We start from the raw sequence: 17,519 nt of genomic DNA, 5'->3' as shown, positions 1-17,519 counted from the left end.
CCTAATGATGTAATGGACTATTTTGAATACAATATATATTCTTGTGCCTATCAAACTCATGTATGCCATGATTAAATTTTTAATTTCAAAGTGCAATTTTGTTGCTTTAATCTTAATTGTTGGAAATTTGCACATGAAGTTGAATTGTTAGGCATAGAAAACCTTCATCTCTCAACTAGGCTTTGCGCATTACAATTTACATCATGAAAGTCATTGATTGAGCATATCGCAGAGTGCATTATTGCGCCTTGATAGGAAATCACATATTACAAAGGCCTTGCTATGACTTTTGGGTGAGGTCATGGATTAGTTTTTTTTTTCTTTTTTTTTTTTGGGGGGGGGGGGGGGGGGGGGGGGGGAGCTTCACCCCTCTACAATATGTTAAACAGAAGGATAACAAATCCCTTTTTAAAAAACAACACCATTGTTTGCATTTCTAGCATGCTTGGCAATATAAGAAGGGTGTTGGAAAAGGGTTGGCAAAGTGCACAAAGAAATATTTGATTTGAGACTTACATTCCTCAAAATGATATGCATATGAAATGTGCAAATTCAAGGGAACTAAGTTAAGTAGGCCATATGCAATGGAATTTGGAAGAAGTTGTGTCTAGATCTAACCATGTTCAAGCAACTTGGTTGAGTAAGCCATAAGTAATGTTCAAGCAACATTGAAACAATGATCAAATCTTAAGAATTTGGTAGGGTCTATTTGGGAGAAATTTACCCCTCTACGATCCATCAATCCATCACGGAAAGCTGGACTCATTTTTGGGCTATTAATTGTATGAATCCTAGCTCAAATCTACATCATTGGAAAGGTCTTGACAAGAGGACTCCAATGCACCAACATCCAATAAATTTGGAGTCTATAAGTCAAATTATGGGCTTGCCATTATTAAAAACCCCAAAAGTTCCATAACAAAATCGATCTTTATGGAGTATTCCCTACATTCCTAAAGATCTTAATAGCCCAAAAAATGCATCCAAATTTTCCCTAATGAGATAAGAAGACAATCTCATCTTGTCAATTGTTGCACTATGAAGCAAAAGAGAAAAGAATATATAGCATCAACTAAGGCCCAAGAAACCAACAAGAGCTCCAAGATAACTAGAATACACCACACACCTCAAGAAAATGGAATAATGAAACAAAGATCAATGCTTATATAAAAAACTACAAAGATACAATTAAAGCCTCTTATAACCTGGAAACAAAATACAATATCACAACTTTTATGGCTAGGCTCAATGAACATGATGTACAAGGATGTGTCAAATGTCACGATACACTCCTCAGTGAATTTAATGTCTACCACCTCATGATGATATTTACTTGGCATAGTCTTCTCTTTGGGAACAATGAGAACACAACAACTCTCTTCATCTAACATGATTGCACCTTCATATTCAAAATCCTGATCCAAGAACACCATATCTTTACCCAGATCTTGCACACATAAAACATTCACATCTCAATCCTTTGCAACTCAAAGCTATATGGGTAAGTAGAATTCATTGGATCACCTTTAGGGAGGTCTTACTCTAAGACACTTCCAACACATGAGGCCTCATACTCCATGAGCACTTTTCTCTTTGGGAACAATGAAAACACAACAACTCTCTTCATCTAACATGATTGCACCTTCATATTCAAATTCCCGATCTACGAACACAATATCATTACCTAGAGTTTGCACACCTAAAACATTGGCATCCCAATCCTTTGCAACTCAAAGCTATATGGGCAAGTAGAATTCTTTGGATCACCTTTAGGGAGGTCTTGCTCTAAGACACTTCCAACACAAGGCCTCATACTCCATGAGCCACTTCCACACTTTCACTAACAACTTGAAATGAATTGAACTTTGATGCAAGTACACGAGTACACATCACCTTAACAACACCATGTCTTTAAACAATCAACAACACAAAGTCTTCAACTAACTTGAGCACCCTCTAGTAGTAATCTTGGATTGCAACACCCTTTCCTATTTGTACTTTCATATCCACAAGTTCTCCTCAAGTGCACATTGATACGATTTTCATCTACTTCACCACAATCTTGCTCTCATCACCTTGCATCTCTATCCATCCGAGAAGCCCTTCACTTGTCACCTTTCCAAAAGAGCAATAGAGAGAGTGAGAAAGAGAAAGAGTTTTCCTTTATACCCCTCCACCACCTCTTCTTCTACTATCGGTTTTCCTTCTTCTTCAAGCTATAAATCTTGGCATCCTCCTTTCTTGTTGTGGTATCCTCCATAGAATGGCCAACATAGATGGAAATGCTAGCTTTTTCCGGTAGAGGTGTCATGCTAATGGAAATGATAATATCACATATAACATCACTCCTTATGTTAGCAACAATAATCCACCTCGTCACGCATTTATAAACCTAATCATGCTACATAGCTTGGCACATCATCTCAGCCGCCATGAGTAGGCTCATTAGGCCACTTTCCATTCCATTGGGCACATTGAAAAAGCTATATCTTTTATCATACCCATTGACCAAAAGGGGCTCATATTTAGTCGTACATTACCTTGAAATCCAAATTTTTCTCATAGGCATGTTATTTAACCCTGCACATTATCTTATATGTCTTCGTAGTATACATATGCTACTTATCTCAAACCATTAGTGTATCTCCTTATGAAATTGAGCAATCCTTCCCAACTCACTTGAAACTTTTTTTGTAAATCATGGTCCAATTTGATGTTGTACCTTATCACCAAAATCCCTTCCTCTATTCCTTTATTTTTGTACCCCTAGTTCATCCTTTTATAATGCTTTTGATGTGCCTTCTCATAATGTTTCAAAGCCAAATTCATGTCTAGTCGCGCCTACTATAATGGCCATAATAGGTGTTGATATGCATTCATAGTTCCATTATACATCTTCATTAGTAGCTTCAATGAAGGAAAATCAAAAGAAAACAAAGTTATTGAGGTTCAACCTGTGATATCCTGACTTAATTTCAATCTTCTCGACTTCTCACAAAATGGGATTGAAGAACTCTAAACCATTAAAGAGAAAATGTCTCGAGCAAAATGGACTGAGGTTCGTAACCCAATATTTTTTCAAATTAATAAGGACTGTAGCCATCCGTCACGGAAGTTACTACATGAACGTGAGTTATGAGCCATAAGTCGAATTTGACCAAACCCATTTAAAACTTGGCAAGTAAGATAAATCACAGAGCTTTAAGATTAATAAAAAGAATAAGGAAAGGAAGATGTCGACAAGTAGGCTACCACCCTCCCCCCCCCCCCCCCTTTTTCGATTTTAAAAACGGTGCCATGAACCCCACAATTTTGAAATTCCTATTTCTGGATGAAAAACCCTAAATTCTCCTTTTGTAGTTCAGCAATTAACTCCAATAATCTCCCCCTCTTCTCGATTCGACGAGAGGATTGGGTTGAAACAAGATCATCCGAGAGCCAGGTGAATCAGTCATGGCATCTCTTGTAGCCTCTCTGGACCTCAAAGATCAAATTGCCAACATCAAATTGCATCTTAAAAGCTTCTAGATTGTTGATTTTCCAAGATACCCTCCATAAAGAGCCCTTCTTCTTGGCCACAACCCTTCCTCTTACATTTAGCTATAAATACGAGGCATGAGGAGCCATTGAGACATCCAGAGTAAGAGAGAAGAGGCCCTTCTCAGGAGTATAGAGCAAGAGAAAGTAGGGCAAGATAAGTGCAAAGATGGAAACCCTCGTCATGAAGACAAGAAGGATATTCCATGAACTCTTGGAGTCAAATTCTCCATCCCTTCTATCCTATTTCTCTATGGAATCAAGACTTCTCGATTTTTCTAAATTCTTAGAGATCGCCTTTTCCCATCAATCAAAATTTTTTCAATCCAATTACCCCCAAGATCCTTCGTTAAAATCCCCTTTCCAATCTTGTGATTAAAGACCATGGCTTCGAAGAAGAAGAAAGTTACGAAGATCGCAGAGGCAAGAGCTGCCAATAACGTTGCAGACACAATCACTACAAATGGAATGATGAGTACCGGAGTACCGGAGTTACAAACGAAGTTGCGAATACCATCAACCAAGCACCCGTTATGGATTCCGAAGTACTATATTCTCATAATAAAGGCAGCTAGCAGGCTACCATCCCATCAACGGGCAACAAATGCTGCATTCGTAAAATAAGATTTTATTCAATTACTGCATATAATCTTTTAAAGGAATTTCTAACCACAAATTCCAAGGGGTAACTTGGATTTGTACATGATGAACCTAAATAAGTACAAGGAAGGTATTGCATTTCTAAGATACTTAATATTTCTAATTGAAACCCCCGATGGATAATCACGGACACTAATCCTCGGTATATAAGAAACCTTGAGATGAAATTGCCAAAGAATACTATTCGTAATTAAACTAACCAAAATTTTCTTTTATCACGGGCAAGGATCCACGAAACTCTAAAGGGGTAATTCTCAAGAATGAAATTATTGTTTAGATTCAGTCCAAACTAGATCCCGAGGAAGGGAGAATCCAAGAATACTATTGGAAGGTATTACCACTTTACGTTGAGTTTTGCCTTGATGTTATTATTTTTGAAAGAAAAGATTTGTCTTGAAAAATAAACCTTTTTAGTATAATGCATTCCACTACAAGGATATAGGGGCATAGCGACGGGTAGTTGCGATGCATATTAGCGACGCAACAGTACTCAGAGAAAAAAAAATGGGTGAAACCCAATCACGGCATTTTGCCGCAAAGAGTGAAAGAGAGAGCAAAAGAGAGAGTGAAAAAGATTGTGCCTTTGGGAGGGACAAGGAGAGGAAGAGAGAATGAGAGAGAATGAGAGCTTCTCATTGCCGCTGCCGCCGTCATCGTCGTTTGCGAAAAAGAAGAGGAAGTGCACAAGGAAAAAGAGGGGCCGTTGCAAAGAGGAGACAAAGAATCCATCCTCGGGCCTTTGCGGTGAGCAGATTGCCCCCTCTTGATTTATTCTTGTTCTTTCTTCTTTTCTTTTGTTTGTTTTTGTTGAGAATGAGGTGCATTGAGGGTGAAAGAGAGGAAATGAAAGAAGGAGAAGAAGAAAGTAAAAGGAAGAGAGCACGAGAGAGAGAGAGAGAGAGAGAGAGAGAGAGAGAGAGAGAGAGAGAGAGAGAATAAACATGAAAGATAACAAAGAATATAAGAAAGAGATAGAGGGAGGGAGAAGGGAGAGAGGAGAATGAGTGAGAAAACACGAGGGGTGGAGAGAAACAAAGAGAGGGTTTGTCGCAAAGAGAAGATAAACAATCCATCCTCCTCTTGGTTTGTTCTTGTTCTTTCTTCTTCTTTTTTTATTAGAATGAGGTGCATTGAGGGAGAAAGAGAGGAAATGAGAGAGGGAGAAGAAGAAATGAAAAAAAAGAGAAAACGAGAGAGAGAGAGAGAGAGAGAGAGAGAGAGAGAGAGAGGTTTGTATAGTTTAGGATTATGATTTATCTATTAGTTAGTTAGTTTAGTTAGATACTTTGCTTTAAATTTTCTACATTATTGATCAATGATTAAGAGAGAGAGAGAGAGAGAGAGAGAGAGAGAGAGAGAGAGGTTTGTATTGTTTAAATTGTTATCTATTTAAATAAGTGATTGGTAAGCTATTAGTAGGTTTGTTTACAATTAGTAAGTTTAGATTTATAGATTTCTAGCCATGATTTCTAGCTGATTTAAAGAGAGAGAGGGAGGGAGAGAGGAGAATGAGTGAGAAAACACGAGGGGGTGATAGATTTATCTATTAGTTAGTTAGTTTAGTTAGATACTTTTCTTTAAATTATTTAGATTACTGATCAATGATTAAGCGAGAGAGAGAGGGGGGGGGAGGGAGAGAGGGAGAGAGGAGAATGAGTGAGAAAACATGAGGGGGTGATAGATTTATCTATTAGTTAGTTAGTTTAGTTAGATACTTTGCTTTAAATTATTTAGATTACTGATCAATGATTGAGAGAGAGAGAGAGAGAGAGAGAAGAAAAAAAAAAGAGAAAACGAGAGAGAGGGAAAGAGAGAGAGAGAGAATAAACATAAAAGATAACAAAGAAATGGGGAAAGAGAGAGAGGGGGGAGGGAGAGAGCAGAATGAGTGAGAAAACACAAGGAGGTGGAGAGAAACAAAAAGAAGGGCAACAAAGAGAGAGAGAGAGAGAGAGAGAGAGAGAGAGAGAAGGGGGAGAGAACATAAAATGAAGAGTGCAAAGAAAGGTGCAAAGAAAGGGGGAGAAAACCAAGACTTTAGTTGACGTTAATTTTGTTGGGTTACAAGAGAAGAAATCGCTTCTCAAACAAATTAAGAAAGAAAAAGAGAATGAGAATAAGAACAAATTGTTTGTCATAGCATAGACAAAATGGAAAATGATGATAGTTGTGATATTCAAGATCACGAGGTGTATCTTAATCAGTGTGTCACGTGTCCTTGCTCTCAATACAAGTTGGCAATCAGACGAAAGCGTCACTTGTCTATAGAACACGTACGACACTTCGACAAGTTTCAATCGGAGATCATTGATCAAGCGATCTCAGAGTTTGAGCAAACAGTAAGAAAAATGTGTATCAATTATGTCTTATACTATTTTTGCAACTAATTGAATATCATATGCAAAAACATTAGACGTGGTCATAATATTTATACATGGAGGTGATGTCTCATTCCAAGGAAGAGGAATGCACTTATTACGGCCAATTAGAAGAGTTCGTAGGCATGCGATGGATGGAGTGTGTAAGCCAATCCACCACTTGGAAGGCATGGCCCAGTCTATACCGTTAATATACTAGAGGAGACAATTAGCCTTTCAAACTTTTCTACAATCTTGGAGCCTGAGATGGAGGCAATGATCAATGAATTGATACCCATGGATGCTGAGACATTTGATCCGCTAAGAGAGGAAGCATCCATACCATTATATGATGGGTCCTGAGTATCTCACCTAAAGACGCTGCTTGCACTCCTAAGTATGCAAGCAAAATACAGGTGGAGCGATGTGAGTGTGACCGAGTTTTTCAAGTATCTTCTACGTACGCTTCATTGATTTCTTTTTGGCACTATTATACAAAATAATTATGCTGATGTTTTATGATTTCTTTTCAAGTTGCTAAAGTTTCATATATTGCCACTTAGAAATACCATGCTTGAGTCTCATGATGATGCGCGACATGTTTTACAAAAGCTTGACATGGAGTACAATAGCATCCATGCATGTATCAACAATTGCGTGTTATTTTGAGAAGAGTTCGAGACTATGGAGACATATCCAAAGTGTGGTGCTCACAGATATCGACAAGACTTACAAGGACAAACCATCTCTTAGAAAGTTCTTAGACACTTTCCACTTATCCCCCGTATACGTCACATGTTTTGTACATCTAGCATGGTGAGCTTGACAACGTGGCAAGCACAAAATGGATCCATAGATGGAGTCCAACGAATATCAACAAATTCATGCGCATGGATCCACATTGACTGTGCCTTTCCAGGCTTTACACGAGAGCCAAGGAATCTTTGGCTTGGTCTTACTATGGATGGCGTGAACCCATTCAGTCTCTGCTCAACTTCTTACAAAGTGTGGCCTATAGTCCTTGTTAACTACAACATCATGCCATGGCTTTCTACGAAGAAAGGACACCTGATCCTTAGCTTTCTCATTCTTGGCCGCTACAAAGTCAAGAATATGGACGTCTATCTCCATCCATTAGTCGATGAGCTTAAAATTTTGTGGGAGGAGAGGGTCGCCATGGAAGATATAAGCAAGCGCGATGGTTGATGGTCCACCAATATACGAGCCATTCTCATGTGGACCATGCATGACTTTTCGGGATTCGGGGAGTGCTCATGTAAGTAGACTTCTGTTCTCGTTGGTCATATCTATCATAGCTTGTTCAATTTTGTGTTCACTGAATAGAGGTGTTGGGACAGGTCTGGCTACCTCAAGTTATCATGCATGTCCATTGTGTGGGCCACAATTAGACACTCGAAGGTCACGAAGCATAAATAAGATGGTATATCAAGGACATGCCTCTTTCTTGCCGGAGGGTCATGAACTGAGGGAAGGATTTCTTGGATGACCTTCAACACGAATGAACACCCAAAGCTGCTACGAGTTGAAAATGTGGGCCACAATTAGACTCCTGAAGGTCAGGAACCATAAAGAAGATGGTATATTAAGGACATGCCTTTTTCTTGCCGAAGGGTCATGAACTGAGGGAAGGTTTTCTTGGACGACCTCCAACACGAATGAACGCCCAAAGCTGGTACGAGTTGAAAATGGTCCACAGGGAGTCACATCCAAACGAAATGCGACGATTCTCGATTTTCTATGAGTTGCAGTATTGGACCCACTTACAAATCAACCACATGTTGAATCCCGTGCATATTTTCAAGAATGTGGGTGGCTTACTATGGGACCACGTCACAGGAAAGAGAGATACTGCAGCAGTACAAATGGATTTGAAGGAGGTAGGCAAGATGGAGGTGCTTTGGTCACAATCGAGTGCTAATGGTCACTTGCAACTACCTTGCGCTCCTTGGATTTTGTTCACTAAAGAAAAGTGCATTGTGAAGCAAATTGTCAGGTCTATTCGTACTCCGACGGGTATTATGCGTTCTCTTAAATTCGCTTTTTCTAAAGATGACCAACTATCAAGGCTAAAATCCAATGATTGGCATAAGATATATCAAGTTTGTACTACGTACTACAAATGGATTGTAAGTGGCCTGCTTATTTTACTATTTGGAGTCTAGTCGGTGTTCGTAATGCTTCTTCATTTGTGACAGTTTATACTACTGATCGCGATCGCAAGATACCTCACTTCAAAAATGCACATGGCGATTTACAGGTTGTTAAATTTAGTGCAATGGATCTCACAGAAGGAGATCAATACATCCTCTATTGAATTGGCAAGGAGGGGAGCAGTAGAGATGATTTGTCTCTTTGAGAAGTACTTGCCTACCAGCATGCTCACGATACAAACCCACCTCCTTGTGCATCTTGTAGATGACGTGGAGATTGCGGAACCTGTCTATACACGATGGATGTTTTTCTTGGAGCACTTCATAAAAACCCCGAAAGAGTTTGTGCGACAACGAGCTAGGCCAAAAGATAGCATGGCTGAAGGTTGGTTGATGTCTGAGGCATTAGTGCATATTTCACAGTGGCTACCAATGGTGGATTCAGACAACAGTATGCTATAGTCACTGAAGGATGATGATAGACTGATCGTGGTTGGAAATGGAGTCGAAAAAAAGATGGATACTGCAATGGAGAAGAAAGTGAATCGTTTTTGTATGTTACACCATGCATCCATGGAGACGTGGCTTGCTAGGTATGAGCAAGCCAAGAAAGATCGAAAAGAAGCGTGATCGGAATTTCGACGCAGTACGTGCCATCAACCGATTCGATATTTTGAGGGCATAAAGGAGGCACCACAGTTTATATCTATGCGATGGTTACTTGGAGCTTTGATTGCAGCCTCTCATGAAGGAGTGGAGGTCTGTACTAATGATGAGTGAAAATTCTCGATGGGATGTAGTCCAAAGGTGACCACATGTTTTATAAGTTGTCATATCTAGATTTTATATTGATAACTAATCTAACTGTTTCAATGTACAACATAAAATATACAATGCTTGTCGTGGTCGTATGGAAAATATTTTTGCGTCGAGTACATCGATAAAATGTGCTCCACAATGGATTGTGATGTTATAGTAAAGTTTGAGCAAGAGAGCCAATGGCAAGCCATGAATCCAAACACCATTATAGATGAGATGGAGTATTTTGAAAACTTGCAGAGTGTTATCACAATGGATTACCGTAGCTTCTCCATTATCATATTTGACATGCAGTGGTTCGAAGTGGTACTAAAAGGAGTCGGGGGACAATCGTTCGAGGTTCATCTAGATTTCTCAAAATAGATTTCAAAAAAATATAAACGGATCTGCGCGACATGTTTGTCTTGTCGACCCATTGTGAACAAGTGCATGAACTATTTTTTAACATTTTATTACAACATGGTATATGTCACAAATGTTGAATCTCTCTTGTATGTAATTTTAAACATGCAATTTTCTATCCAAACTCCGAACAACCTCGATGGTGATATGTTATGCATTCAGCTCTCCAAAGTGCGAGAGTGTATGATAAAAGCAATGTTCCGAGCATAGATGAGGACAGTATATACATGGAGAGGTCGATATTACAAGGGGTGGAGGTCGAAGATGGCTTGGAGCGTGTAGAGGCAGAATCAGGTAACGATGACGAAAAGACAAGAGGCCAAGAATTCTTGAGAATGAGGTGGACTCATCCTTTTGTAGTGACCTATGTATCGACCTTCCAGCCTATGCAAAGTTGTACCAAGAGATTGATATGGGACCATAGGCTATGTCATACTTGTAGCATCTTCCTACACAATTCGTTGATGAATCACTTAGGGTACTCTAGAATATGCATTTTAAGTAACATCATTTTCTTTAGAGTTATATTATCGTGCTTTGCTTAAATCTTTATATTGACTATGCTAACATCACTTTTTGTCTGTGCAGGTGACCCTTGACGATATTTTGAAGAGTGTGATGAGTCGAGGGATGAGCGACGAGGAGTTACAAGATATATTTACACGTATGTCTCCAGATCAGATGGCTTGATTCAGAGATATGGCAGACCAAAAGTTGTCTCGGACACCATCAAGCCGTTCCGTTAGATCTACATTGACACGCTATGATGCTTTGGTTTTCAGTAGACAAGGTCGACGCTCCAGACTTGGGCCAGATGGAGAGAGTGGCTTTGGGGGATGCTACGGAGACATGGATGCGGTGAGCCCGCGGTAGGCTCAAGATATAGGTACTACTCCTCGTTGTCATGCAGGTTAGAGAGATGGTGGATCAGGTGGTTGTTATGGAGACACCGATGCAGTGTCTCTATCTTGTCGTTCTGGTGGAGTTACATCACTCGTAGGATTTGTCACACCTGTGGAGACGTCTACTCCAGTGACTCCAGCTTTTTCTCAGTCGTCCACAGGTAGCACTCCTATGGGTTCTACTTCAAGGAATACCATCCCCATAGGTACACCAGATGTACTGGGGTCTCCTAGTTATATCCAACAGCGCGGTCATAGGTGGGAGAGAACACATCTTAGACATACCCTAGAGGGATATAAATACCTTGTACATGGTAGAATAGGAGCCGTGATCGTAAATGATGAGGGGAGAAGGGTGATGGCTCGTATGAGAGAGTTGTGCCAATAAGTTTTTTGGCACAACATCTTGGACCATTAGAAGAAAATACCCGAGGGGAGTAAGGACTACATAGTAGCATTTTTGCATGAGGAGGTTTCGGTACCCATCGTGGCATATAGATTTTCCACACGCTGGATGATGGAGTGCATGCATACATACATGTCACACAGACAATTGGATGCATACAAGGCACTTAAGAGTGGCACATCAAAGCCCAAGTGGCTAGATGCAAATGACTAGTGTAGACTGAAGGAGAAGGCTACAAATTTCCCAAGACGTTGGAGACAATAGCGCAAGGCAGCGAGGGCACAACTGGAGGCAGGGGTGGTCCATCAACTTGGGAGTAGTGACCACTGGACTTATCTAAAGGACTTTGTAAGTTTTTCTTTTGTTATTCTTGCTTTTTTTTTGCAATATCGTTTGTACTGAACAATCGTGTTTCTAACAGTTGTATTTTATTTTCTTTGCAGCAGCACTCCATTACAAACCATGATCCCACTGGTCTAGGGACTCAATATGCAAAGAGACATGGTCTCATTGCATTAATTGATAGACTGTATGCATGAGGTGGCTTAGTAAGTCACTCATCTTTCTTGTCTCTAGTTACTATTTTTATTAAAATGCATTATGTATGGTGGACTGATATATAGTTTCTTTTTTTTTTGCAAAGTCCATTCAATACTTCTTTGCATTGGGACGAGCTTTTAGATGGAGAGGATCTATAGCTCGCACTTGGATTTGTGGAACGCACATCCTCTTCCTTTTTGATCCTGTGATTTATGTGGGCATTTTCTATATACTATATTATTACCATCATTTGTATATTGCCATGATTTCATGAGTTTTCATTCAACGATCTTGTATTTATTATATCTATCACTCTTGTGGATTCAAGAACATTTTGTCTTCTTTTTTATGACCATTGTACACTTTACATGTAATCCATTTGTAAAATGTAAATACCCTGTCACAAAAAAAATCACTATAGCCGTCACTATTAGTATCACAAATTTACTATACATGTTGCTATTGTCGTCACAATGTGCGTCGCAAACCATTGCTATTTGTGTTGCTAAATACAATGCAAATAACGACGCAAATAGCGATGCCAATAGCGATGACAATAGTGACGGTTCTATAGAGACGCTAATACCAACGTATTTAGCGATGATGGGGGTAAATTTTTTTGTGAACATTTTCGTTGCTTTGAACATCAGTTTTGAACATCGGTATGAGGCTTGTATCTTATAATGTTTGAATTAAGATGTTTGTGATTGCAAGTTAGGTACTAATCTTTCATAAAATCATCAGACTAAGAGACAGATGACGAAGTACAAATCGTCGACTGAGGCAGTATTCCGGTGAGCACAGAACACTGACTGAGGCTTGTTCTTGATGGCACTAGACCTCTCCGAGGCCAACGTGAATAAAACCTACTCCAATGGATTTTCTCTTTCTGTTTCGCATTAGTGAGTATAGACCAATCATGACGCGAAAGGTCTCATCGTGGAGAACTCTAATCGGCATGAGGAGGTGAGGATACCAGAGGGCTCTCGTCATAAAACTCCATAGACTCTTACGAATTGCCAAATACCCTTCAATTTTGTAAACTGTGTCCTAGAAAGTTCCAATACTAATTGGGGAACGAAACTTGGAGAGATTAATACATTCAAACTAAAAACACTGTAAAAAGCCATTTTTTCTTAAAGGAACTATTAAGAAGGAATTGCTTTGCTCTATTTTTATGTCGTGAATTAAAGGCGTGTAACGAATTTGTATCAAGAGATCATTCAAAGAAGCTATTTTTATATGTTGAACCAAAAGTGGTAGATAATTAGGTAATTAAAAATACTCTCTCGAGGGAGTGGGAGGATGGACCCCGATGGATCCATATCTATGGCTAGGTGGTCTCAGTAAGCCGAGAGCTTTCCTAAGAAGGAATAAAAATCTCATCTTTGATAGACCATTGGAGATCAAAAAGCTATTAATTAACCGTTAGTAATTGTTTTGACTAAAAAAACTCAGGTCGATCCTCATGGGAACAACTGGAACTTCTACTACTGCGTGGTAGACTCAAGCGAGCCTAGTTAGCAAACTTTGAGGGTTTTCATCAAAAATCTCAGACAGTACTTTCTAAGACATCTCTTGATGGGCTACTAAGAACGTAGCGCCAAGGAAAGCTCGGGCGGGCACATTACAATTGGTATCAGAGCGCACATTGATATAGGATAGGACATAACTAAATAAAACTAGTTATATTTATAACAAAAAATATATTTTTCTTAAATAGTAAAAATCTTCTCTTGTTAATATACATTTCTGATTTTTGACAAAAATGTAAACCTTGGGAATGATTCTTGATTTTTCAAGTTATGTTTATGTTAGCAATGCACTCCTCTAGTTTTAGCAGGAGAAACCAAATGATGTGAATATTAGATCAGATATACAATCATTCACCCCTATATTACGAAAGGTGATGGATGTTAAGCAAAGAGTATTATTACATTGACGCAAACCGTCTTGCTTACCTTTAGAATAATTTAAAGAGGTTAAGGTGGATAGAAGCCCTTAAGGTTGCCAAGATTTATCTCTTCTATGAGGCCAGAGTAAACTCAAACATGTTCACTAGAGAGGGCAACAGGTCAAATTAAACTAGTACATCTATGAGGAAGTTACAAGGGTTATACCAGCTGATCGAGTCATGGTTGTAGGATGCTCTAGTTGCCGCAACTACAAGAAAGATGTATTGCGCCCTGATCTTCCCCTAAAATATAGATTTTTGGATATCTATTCTCATACTCCTAAATACTATGCGATGGATGTATCGCAATGCCATGCCTAGATTGAGGTAGAAAAACATTTTCCAAGAATAATATGAGCTCTTGAACTACTCAAATAATGTACTTCCTTCCTATTGATATGAAGAATTATTTTTGTCCATCAGTTTGTCTCCTTGATATTCAGAAATAGTGGAAATATATTATATATTTGAATTTTTTTTCTGATGAAAAATTAAAACTCTCTCTTGAAGCATAAACCCTAATCATTATCGGAAGGACAAGTAGTACGTTGTTGCACGAGCGGTGATCGAGAGCAAGCCTCACTCACAACCCGATAACGAGACATTAAGGAGTGCTAGTTGGGGTAATTGACTTTGTCGAATGCACAACTCAATTTGAAAAATTCAAATATTTGATAAAACACCACAAGCCACACAAAAAACAAGACTAAAAACGCCTCTTATAGCTCAAAAAAATTTTAAAACGCGTATGCGGGTAGAGCATCACATAACCACACAACAAAAATACCAATAATTTGAAAACAAACCAAGACAGCACAAAGTCCGGATTCTTCAACTTTGAATTTTACATGTCAAGAATATCCTCTCGCATGCGGCCCTCCACTCTCCTCTCTCACAAAGTACAATTGAATAAGAGATGGAAGGCCCTTAAGCCTTCTAGTTCTCTTCTTAAATAGTTTTTCATCCATACTCAGGTTCACGTTGTGTTTTTGGCTTTTTAATGCTTTGCTTTCTCTTAAGGCCAAAAACCTAACCGTTTTGTAGAACTAAAATCTTTTAAGGCTTAAAAGCTATTCAATCACGCATCGACCGCCATTATTGCATTTCATACTTGTCATCCTGGCCTCTGGCCGTCATCATTTATAATCGTCATCTTCTCTACGATCTCCAAAACATGCCATTACTTTGATTTTCTGAATATGCCGCTACCAAATTATACCTGCATATCTTTAAGAGTGACCGCCAACATCTTGTAGTCCATTCAAGCTGCCGCCAAGTTGCTTGTGTATTATGCCATTGTTGTTCCATGATCAACGTATTGCGTCAATAGAACGCCGCCACCTGCACTGTCCTTTGAACAAGTTGCCATATTGCCATATAATTTATCTTCATCACCCTTTCGAACGTCAAGCAGGTCGAGATGCTATATCATCTGCCTTGGAAGATGGACTGAACAGTGAACAGTTACTGCCATTTCTCTCAACTGTCGGTACCTTTTCTGTGTAGATGTTTGATAGAGCACAACTCTGCACGTAAATTGTAACTGCCCGCAATCTCAGCCCGATTAATCAAGCTGACCTAATGTTGCCATTATGCTTCATTTATTGCAGCCGCCCTTGTCAACGAATATACAGAATATGCCGCCAACATGGCTATTATTGATGCCATTTTGAATAATCGCCCTCTTGTCCAAAATTAACAACTGTAATATCCCATCGAATTGCCACTATTGCCTGCGATCTGTGTGTGCCGTTATGTACATTTCCATTGTATTTCTGCTTTGTGCTCTTTAGTGGTATCACAACACTATTCGGAAATCAATATCTAGTTAACAAGATTCCACAAAATCCTCTAAGACTCTCATGTTGTCACACTGCTTTCCAAGTGTATTGCTTCCTTCAAACCTCAAGGACATGGTTTATTCACATGCTTCTTCAACTAGTATAAATAATTATGAAACCCTCTACCAACTTGTCATTGATACTTGCGTAAACTTTTCTTCTTCATAGCAGCTGTCTCTTTTGATAATAATCACCAATTTTCTTTTTGCTATGCAATGTGATCCTAGCAACTGTATATGCTTTGGAATAGAACTTTATACCCATACATACATGATTTGAAAAAATATGCAAAGCCGGATCCATGATATGCAACCAATCAGTCGATGCTATAGACAAAAATATGTATGCATTGAAGAATCGTGCCTAGCCTATCTAGATATGCTTGTGTGTCATACATAATGCAAACATAGTTCCTTGATTATTTAAATCATTATCCTCACCTCTTAACGCTCTTCAGAAAGACATGGTATACTCCGCTCCTCCCGCCCATAATCTCACCAACACTCTAGAAAAGATGCCCTCAAGATGTTGACCATATAAGGACAGTCCATCTCACAATTGGTGGTGTCCTTCACGACCCTCTAAAGATATGGTATACTCCGCTCCTCCCCCCCATAATCTCACTAACACTCTAGAAAAGATGGCCCTCAAGATGTTGACCATATAAGGATAGTCCATCTCACAATTGGCGACGTCCTTCACGTCCTATCTAGATGTGCTTGTGTGTCATGCATAATGCAAACATAGTTCCTTGATTATTTAAATCATTATCCTCACCTCTTAACGCTCTTCAAAAAGATATGGTATACTCTGCTCCTCCCACCCATAATCTCACCAACACACTAGAAAAGATGGCCCTCAAGATGTTGACCATATAAGGACAGTCCATCTCACAATTGGCAGCATCCTTCACGACCCTCTAAACTCACCCAACCTCCTTACACACTCAACCAGAGGTTCCTAACTTTGTGATGAGCATCCCAAATATTGTGCATGCAAGAATTGTGCGTGCTCAATGACAGGTGCTCTCTCATGTGCACGTGCATCTAAAAGTTACTGCATATAGTTGCAACGGACCTCATGCCATGCTAGTGCTCAATGATGGTGCAAAGCGTGCATAATCCCAACCCATGGCATGGAAGTATTTGATAAGAACAGGAGACGGTCTCCGAGTGCAGTGCATCAACAAGTGCAACGTGAAGTGCTCGTGAACCCATAATCCTTGTGATGTGCAAGAGTCTCAACAAGAAAACATACCTTGCTCCAGAATATTCGACCACTACTAGCAAACTCCACCTTCAACCTGTCCAAAAAATACCAAGCTCGACCAAGGCTATCAAGTTTCACACTCAACAATTCAAACAAAATAATAGAAACAAATCCTAAGCTAGACAAACACAAGAAATCCAATTACAAAACAACAAAACAAACTGTCACGCAAACAACTAAGCTAGCAAAAATCATATCTAACTACAGTTTGACTAGGGCTTTTCAGTTTTCAAAAAAACACTTGACAACATAATTTCCTTCCTAAATTAATGAGGTAGATTAAGCAAGTAAACATCTTTTTTTTAATATGGTTGGAGAGAAAATTGATCATAAAATTGCATAATTTCCTAGAGCATCACCCCAAATCTCAATGCTACAGAAGCTCAAAAGAATAAATTTCTACTCAAGAAGTATAAACCACCAGAGTTTGATGGTAAAGGGAGGGACATTCCAACTGAAGCAAAAACATGGTTAGAATCTATGGAAGACTATTTCACTGCTGTAGGAACTACACCGTCAAGTCGAGCCATGATCACTAAACTAAAATTCACAGGAGATGCCCATCTTTGGTGGAAACAGTGGTGCAAGGACAAAATAACATCCGAAAGCACTATCACTTGGACAAGATTAAGGACTTTGTGCATGGGAGATATCTTTTTCC

The sequence above is a fragment of the Lygodium microphyllum genome, chromosome 19 (assembly GCF_053477565.2).
Source record: "Lygodium microphyllum isolate KBCC chromosome 19, Lygodium_microphyllum_v1.1.10, whole genome shotgun sequence".
Taxonomy (NCBI): Eukaryota; Viridiplantae; Streptophyta; class Polypodiopsida; order Schizaeales; family Lygodiaceae; genus Lygodium; species Lygodium microphyllum.
Note: the sequence above shows the minus strand (reverse complement) of the source record.